Source organism: Coenobita brevimanus, chromosome 65 (genome assembly GCF_032717465.1).
Source record: "Coenobita brevimanus isolate Jiangsu-jjx chromosome 65, ASM3271746v2, whole genome shotgun sequence".
Lineage (NCBI taxonomy): Eukaryota > Metazoa > Arthropoda > Malacostraca > Decapoda > Coenobitidae > Coenobita > Coenobita brevimanus.
Window position 1 is genome coordinate 50,795,730 of NC_137018.1, and position 8,409 is coordinate 50,804,138.

Here is an 8,409-nt window from a genome sequence, read left to right on the forward strand (position 1 = left end):
CGTTTAATGGAAAGTTTCGGCTGAGAGCTGGAGATAACTCATATCTACTGTACAGTATACTGTATACAGTAGGTCTATGCAGCTACGAAGGTCCATGGAAATTTCTCTCTCTCTCTCTCTCTCTCTCTCATTTCTGCTTTTATCAGCGGAGATCTGTTGTACTGAAGTCAACTTTCTGTCCGATGTCTTTTAAATTTTCTTGGCATTTTCGCCGATGACTTATTTTTATTTAATTTTCGTCCTCCCATGACGGTTTAATTTCCATCTTGACAAATTTTCCGAACTGGAGGGATCAGATATTTCCTTCATTAATCCCTTCAGCAAGACAGACCTTTCCTAAGCTGAATAAAATAATCTGGGATAAGCTACAAAAATATGCCATCGTTGTGAAGCGGTTAAGAATTGGTCATGAGCAAACAGATTGACTAAACGAGTGGCTGGGAATAACGATCACAAGTTGGGTTGCTAGACAAAATTACGCTTGGGTAGATTAGGCTAGGCTACGACTAGCTGGGTTAGGTTTAGTACATGTGCATTGGGCTAGGTTACGATTATAGTCTGTTTCCTTCTATCAGACGGAACTTGACCACGTCCATAATATTACAGTAGTATTGTGATTGCATGATTTTCTATCTATCTATCTATCTATTGCCAGACGCCTCAATCCCGTTTGGGGTGGCCACAAACAAATCGCCTCCAAGTCGCCCTGTCCCCCGCCATTTCACTTCCCTGCTCCCAACTCACACCCCCCTCTCTCATATACCTCTCCACCCCATCCCTCCATCTCATCCTCGGTCTCCCCCTCCCTCTTCCACCCTCCACCTCACTCACATACACTCTCTTCGTCAGTCTTTCACCCTCCATCCTCTCCACATGGCCAAACCACCTCAGTGTGTTCCTCACAACGCTTCCTATCACATCCACATCAACACCACAACGCTCCTTTATATCCTCATTCGTCAGCCTGTCTCTCCACGTGACTCCACAGGCTCCTCTTAAATAACTCATTTCCACTGCTCTCACTCTTGACTTGTGTCCTTCCAACAATGTCCAAGCTTCACTTCCGTACGTTAGAGTTGGTATCACAATACTGTCATGTAGTAACTTTTTTACTTCCATGCTCACTTCCCTGTTTCTTATCACTGCTTTCAAGGAACCAGCAACCTTTCTTCCCTGCTGTACCCTTTCAAGCACTTCACCCTCCAAACCTCCATCCTTACTCATCACACTACCCAAATACTTAAACGTACTCACATTTTCCAATTCCTCACCATCCAACCTCGCTATACATTCACTGACTTCACCTCTCTCAAAGACCATCACTTTACTCTTCCCTACATTCACCTTTAGGTTCCGTTTCTTACACACTCTCTCAAACTCATCCACCAAGCCTTGCAGCTCCCCTTCGTCTTCACTCAACAACACAGTATCATCTGCAAACAACAGTACAGGGAGTTTCCAAACACTATCCTCTCTCACCAGGGCCACTCCAACATCCACTACCCTACCTTGTACCTCTTTTATTACCCCATCCATGTACAGATTGAACAACCATGGAGACATGACACATCCCTGTTTCAAACCAACTTTCAAAGAGAAAAATTCACTTAGTTCACCATCCACACGCACTGCAGCCTTCGCACCATCGTACATACTCTTCACAGCATTCAACAACTTCCCACCTACTCCATATATTCTTAACACTTTCCACAATCCTTGTCTATCCACCCTGTCATATGCTTTCTCCAAATCCATGAAAGCCGCATACAACTTCTTTCCCTTCTCTAGAAACTTTTCCACTAAAGATCTAAGAATGAATATCTGATCTACACAACCTCTTCCCTTCCTAAAGCCTCCCTGTTCTTCTCCAACTAATTTCTCTGTTCTTTCTCTAACTCTGTCTATAAGTATCCTACCATACACTTTTCCTTTTATACTAAGAAGACAAATGCCCCTATGATTACCACACACTTCTTTTTCCCCTTTTCCTTTGTACAAGGGAATAATTATACCTGACTTCCAATCCTCCGGGACTCTACCTTCCTCCAAGGCCAATCTGCACATCTTCCACATCCATTCTACTACTATCTCTCCCCCATGCTTCAGCATCTCACCACACACTCCATCAATTCCTGGGGCTTTCCCCGATTTAACTTTCTTCATTGCTTCCACAACCTCTATCCTACTGATTTCTTCCTGTCTTCTCACCTCCCTCCTTCTCCCAGCCATTCCCCAGCCACTTATACTCGCATTACTTCCATCCTCTACGTTCAACAATTCCTTAAAGTGTTCTCTCCATCTGCTCACTTTTTCTCCCTTCTCCACTAGTAATCTACCATGTTTATCTTTCACTCCCCTGCTAACTTCACTTCCACCCTGTCTTACTCTTTTCACTTCTCTCCAGAACATTTTCTTACAGTCCCTCCACTTTACACTCAAATTCCTTCCAAATTCCTCATCCACTCTCTTCTTACTCTCTCTTACTAATCTTTTCACCTCTCTCTTCCTTTCCACATATAACTCTCTCTTCCACCTCTCAACTTCTTCCACGCCCCTATTTCTCATCCATTCATTGTATGCTTTCTTCTTTTGTGCCACAGCCTGTTTCACCTCTTCAGTCCACCACGCTGTTCCTTGCACCCCCCTCCGTCTTCTCTTCCTTCCACACACCACATCACATGCTGCACATATTTCTTCTGTAAATATCTTACACACACCTTCCACGTCTCCCATCTGCTCCAATTCATATTTGCCCAATCGTTCCTCCACTTCTCTCTTATACTCTGCCTTTTTCTCATCCTCTTGTAACCTTTCCACTCTCCTTGCAACTACTCCTTCCTCTCGTCTTTCCCTTCTTCTATTCCTCCATCTTACTTGCATCCTAATTCTGGCCACCACCAAGTAGTGGTCAGAAAGTCCACTCCCCCACCCTCTATACACTCTTGCATCCTTTACACATCTTCGCATCCTTTCATCCACACACACATAATCAATCATTGCCTTCCTTTCATTCAGTTCACCACCCACCCTTCTCATCACTCGCCATGTATACCTGTGGATCATTTTATGCCTGAAGAGGGTATTGGCTATTACCAGCCCCCTCCCAGCACAAATGTCCACTACCGCACTCCCATTCTCATCTATCTCAGCAGGCACACCCCACTCACCAACTATTCCATCCACCTTCACATTACCAACTTTACCATTCATATCACCAATCAAAAACACTCTCTCATTCCTTCCAAACTTTTCCATGCACACTTCCACATTTGTCCAGAACTCTTCTCTCACTCTTCTAGCACGATCTTGCGTTGGCGCATACACACACACAATCGCCCACATTTGTATTCCAACTTTCAACTTTACCCACACAATCCTTGACCCAACTGATCCATACTGTCTTATGCTCTTCTTCCATCTTTTACTCACAACTATACACACTCCTTCCTTTGCCCTCTCATTCTCATCTACTCCTGCACATATAAGCCTTATTTATTAGGTCGGAAATAGTCTTGGTTGAAAGTCAAATTTACCTTCCAGTCTGACTATTCTTGACCATCAGTTGAGTTGAAAGGGGTTTGGATATGTATCAGATCAGTCATTACACTACAGGTAGCCAATGAAATTCTGTAATGATAGAATATTAGGTATAGTTACGGGCGACATAACTGCCAACATGTTAAAGGTTGCTGCAATGATACTCATTCACTCCATAGCGATAAATACCGAGACAGTGAGCAATGACTTACAGAACCTATACTTCATTAAATTTAACTTGGCAGAGATTTTCTTCATTTTACAGTTTATTTAACGTAGCTCAATGGCCGAATAACACATTAATACAGCACTTCATCCATTATATACTACTCGTGATCAGCATCATATTCTAGTGTTGATCTCATGTTATATCTCAGAATTAAAGATGGACAGCTGGAGATTTTAGGCCCTACTAAATAGTGGAAACATATTTTTGTCCTCAGTTGTACATGGGAACAATTGTGTTAAAGACAAACTGAGCCTTATCTCTAACCTGACAACATCTCCAACCACTTTCGGCTTATGTCGATGGCCAAGACCCGTATTCTCATCGGTTAAGAAAGGTCCCTAATGCCTTTTCCTTAGCGATTTCTCCCATACTTCACCTTACTGTTCTCTTGTATGTTTTTATCTTTTAAACACCAACACAGAAGGTAAAAATAATACACAAGGGATTATTAATTAAAAAATAAATAAATAAACCAGGAAGGAAAAGGTGATAGGGATATTCCAAGTGTGGTTAGACTAGGGGGGATGATTTGATAATTATCCAAGGAGTTTCATTCCTACCTCGTAACTAAACTTAATCAAATTTCATGCAACCGCCACTAGATATTCAAATTGTGAGTATGGTCCAGTTCCGTCAGATAAAAACACACCGACAACAGGGAGCCTCTTAAGCCTAAGAGATATGGCCTTGGAAACGTTAGAAGAACAATGGAGTTGCCAGGTGAGCGCAGTGGCGTGATGGTAGCAAAAACGAGTGCCACCGCTTTATCATGCAAAGGGCCTTTCTCTCTCATACGACCAGATACGGAATAGTCCATAATGTCTTTCAGTTCTCACACCTAATTCTCTCTCTCTCTAATACGAACAAATAAGCAATGATCAACAATGACTCATTTCTCATAGACCTAATATTCTCTCTTTCTCTCTCTCTCTCTATCTCTGATGGAAAGATTTTATTCGGTGACGGCGGTCATGAACTAGTGATGTGATGTCTGGCCTGAAGATAGTGAGATAGCGGAAAGTGGCTGGGACAGAGAGAGAGAGAGAGAGAGAGAGAGAGAGAGAAATCTAACAACTTGACGCCTTTAGTCCGACAGCTTTTTTTTTTTTTTTCCTGAATACTGCCAGACGATTTAATTCAATTCAGGAGACTTGGCAAGCAGGATTATATCCTTCACAAACCCCAACATCATGACTCTTCCCATATCCTGAGAAAATAATTGACTACAGGTAGCAACAATGAAATACTGAACATCGTGGTCAAAAAATTTAACGATATTCAGTTGTGCCTCTCTCTCTCTCTCTCTCTGCTACTAACAGAGGTCTTAACCAACTTGCAAATCGCTGACGGCAGAAATAAAATCGTTTTAGTTTCAACAAAAATAAATCGTCTGACGAAGGCAAGACTGAAATGATGTCAGTAGGAACAAGAATCTCGTCTCAGTACCAATAATATCATTTAGTTGTATCTGGAGGAAAAAATGACAGTAAAGTTGGTAGAATTCACTAGCCTCTCGGGAAAGCAAGCATGACGAGAGAATGTTACAGAGTAGCCTATAATGGAAAATAAACAGCCTGCCACCTAGAATAAACCGTTGTCATCATTCAGCACAATTTGGGGTGGGTGCATTCCATCAGCCAAACTTGCATGTGTTTGTGTTTGTCCCTTCTCACAGAATACTGTTCACCCATCTTGGTGAAGCTCCGACTTAATCCTTGAACTGGAATTCCCTTTCTCTGTCCCCCTACTCTCCCTTCCGACCTTCTGGTAATGTCCTTAAAACTTTTTTATTTTCTTCTCGGCCACATAAATGTGGATATAATTCTTCTAAAAATAGCCTTAATTAACTGTTGATTCACATGTTTCATTTTAGATACTCTCCAAAGTACTTGTCTACCTCGCTGAGCTGAAGGAAATCAAAATTAAAAGCATCTCGACTTACTCTTTAGCTTCTATGGACAGGCTTTGGTATTCCTTATACTGCTAAGCACCAGAATGACTAGTTGGTGAGGCAAACTCGTAGCACTCTGTGGAAGGTGTTATTGCGAGAGCAGAGATTGAATGGACCGAGAAGTAAGGGTGTGTGTGAGGTGTACGAATTACGGACTTCAATGCGTCTTACAATTAACGTACGGTACCTACCTTCCAACCTACCTACCTACCTATATATATATATATATATATATATATATATATATGGGTTTGATAGACCCCCAGGATTAATCACAAATACGGTGACAATGTTAGGACTGCAATTATTACAATTATGTAACGACAAACGATTGCATTATGTTACACTTGCTACAATTATGTAACTACAAACGATATGTAACAATTATGTAACGACAAACGATTGCATTATGTTACACTTGCTACAATTATGTAACTACAAACAATATGTATCATTTATGTAACAGTTGCATTAAGAAGATGTAACTTTTATGTAACTAACTACAACTATGTACCTACAAACGATATGTAACAATTATGTAACGACAAACGATTGCATTATGTTACACTTTGCCAATTATGTAACAGTTGCATTAACAAGATGTAACTTTTATGAAACTTTAACTACAATTATGTAACTACAAACAATATGTACCATTTATGTAACAGTTGCATTAACAAGATGTAACTTTTATGTAACTTTAACTACAATTATAAGGCCAAGACACAACAGTTGCATTAAGAAAATGTAACTACAATTATAAGGCCAACACAGTTATGCATTTCACTACAATAACCCAAGTACAACAAAACTTGTCTGCAAACCATGTTCCACATAGAAATTTTTAGCATAAGAAAGTCATCCTGGAGTATTTTGCCATCACAGACACCTATAATATACGTGAAATATATGGCCGGCAAAACTCAGGTCCGTGAAAAATGTGGTGGGCGAAACTATCTCAGGTAAGCTATACTCAGGCAATAATTCAGCTTATATCTTGAAAACTGTAGGCGCCCATAATGATTCACCTACCTACATGACTACCATCATAGCCTTTTCATGGGCTATGGACTAGGTTATTCAACCCATCTTTAGTGCCATCAATCCGTTAACGTAATTTTTGGTTTATTCTTGCAGTCGCTAGGCGATGATCTATTCAAATTAAGAGAGACTTCGAACTGGAGTGGAAAACTAGTGCCGTAATTAACCTCTTCAATAATACAGGCTTCACAGGTCATAATTTTGTAGATTATTAGAAAATGTCATCAGATTGAAGGGGTTAAGGTGATAATGACTAAAGCTGCTTGTCCCCTGCTTGGTCATATCTAAAGTCCCGTCCACACTAGAGCTCGTGTTGGGCACTCTGTTGCACGTCATGTTGCCCAACTGGGGTTTTCGTGCAGTGGAGGGTGTGGCGAGAACATCTGGAAAATCTGGGCGTGGGGCATTGCATGGTGACAGTGCACATTGTGATGCCCGCAATTGCCGTCTGGCTTCCCTCTGAAATTACAGACAGCCACTGTTTGCAACACATTTTTTTTTCCCCTACTCCTATTCTTTTTGGCACAACATATTGCCAGTGTTCGAAATAAAGAGTCCCTTGAACTGCTGCAGTGTTGGTATCCATCCTTCTCCTCTCCCAGCTTAACGGTAACTGGTGAGTGCTGCCTATTGTACTAGAGTGGAAATCACCAGTTTCAGCAACACGTGTTGAACATGACGTGCAACAGAGCACGCATCAGAAACCCCTCGTATGGACAGAACTTTATCTAACCTAAAAATGACACTATGTTCCCTCTTTAAAAATCCTGCATGGGGTTTGTCATGACACAGCTTAGTTTTTTTAAGTGCTATAACCGGCTAATTACTTCCCAACAGCTGCTGGAAGATGCTGGGGAAAAAAAGAAATTTAGGATGTGTAATAAGATTTGTAACAATGTGTGTCACACTAACAAGAAACATCACTGACTGTACTTGTACCTGAATGTTTCCTACAGAGTGTTGAGTGGCTAGCTTCCAAGCTTGTAGCCACATTTCACCCTCACAGTAGTCCCTCTTAGATACCCTATAGACCCTATAGGGTCTCCAGTCCCTCCCAGCATCAATGGTAGCCACCCATTTACTACCCCAGCAACCACTCAGATATACAGTATACTCTGTACAGTACTTACCAAACCCAGTTGGAGCACCTTAACCCACAAACTACCAGGTGTCTATACATAATATGGTTTGTAAAGCCAGTTTGTGGCTCCTTCAAACCATCGGCTTTCATGAAAACTATGACTACATAACAAGTAGTCCAAAGAGTGACAGACATTGTGAATTTTCTATATATGGTACGTGATGGTTACAACCATCCCAGGAGGGTACTACCATAGGAGTGGACTTGGGCAAAAAAAAGTCAACTCTTGGGGATTGAAGCTCTGCAAGGCCATCACTTTGACTGGGGAATCCTGACCACTAGACCACCAGATGCCTGTCAGATACTGAAGATCTTGACCCTTCAGTGCAGTGACATTTTGTTTTAATCTTTCTGCTATCAGTTTATTTCAGTTCAGGAGAAACCCCTCACTTTCCATTAACCCCTTCACTGTGATGACAATTTCCCTATTATATTCTTGTTACCACCCACTGAGCTGTTTCACGTATAATCATCATCATCATCATCATTCTGACATGTTTGTCAATCTAA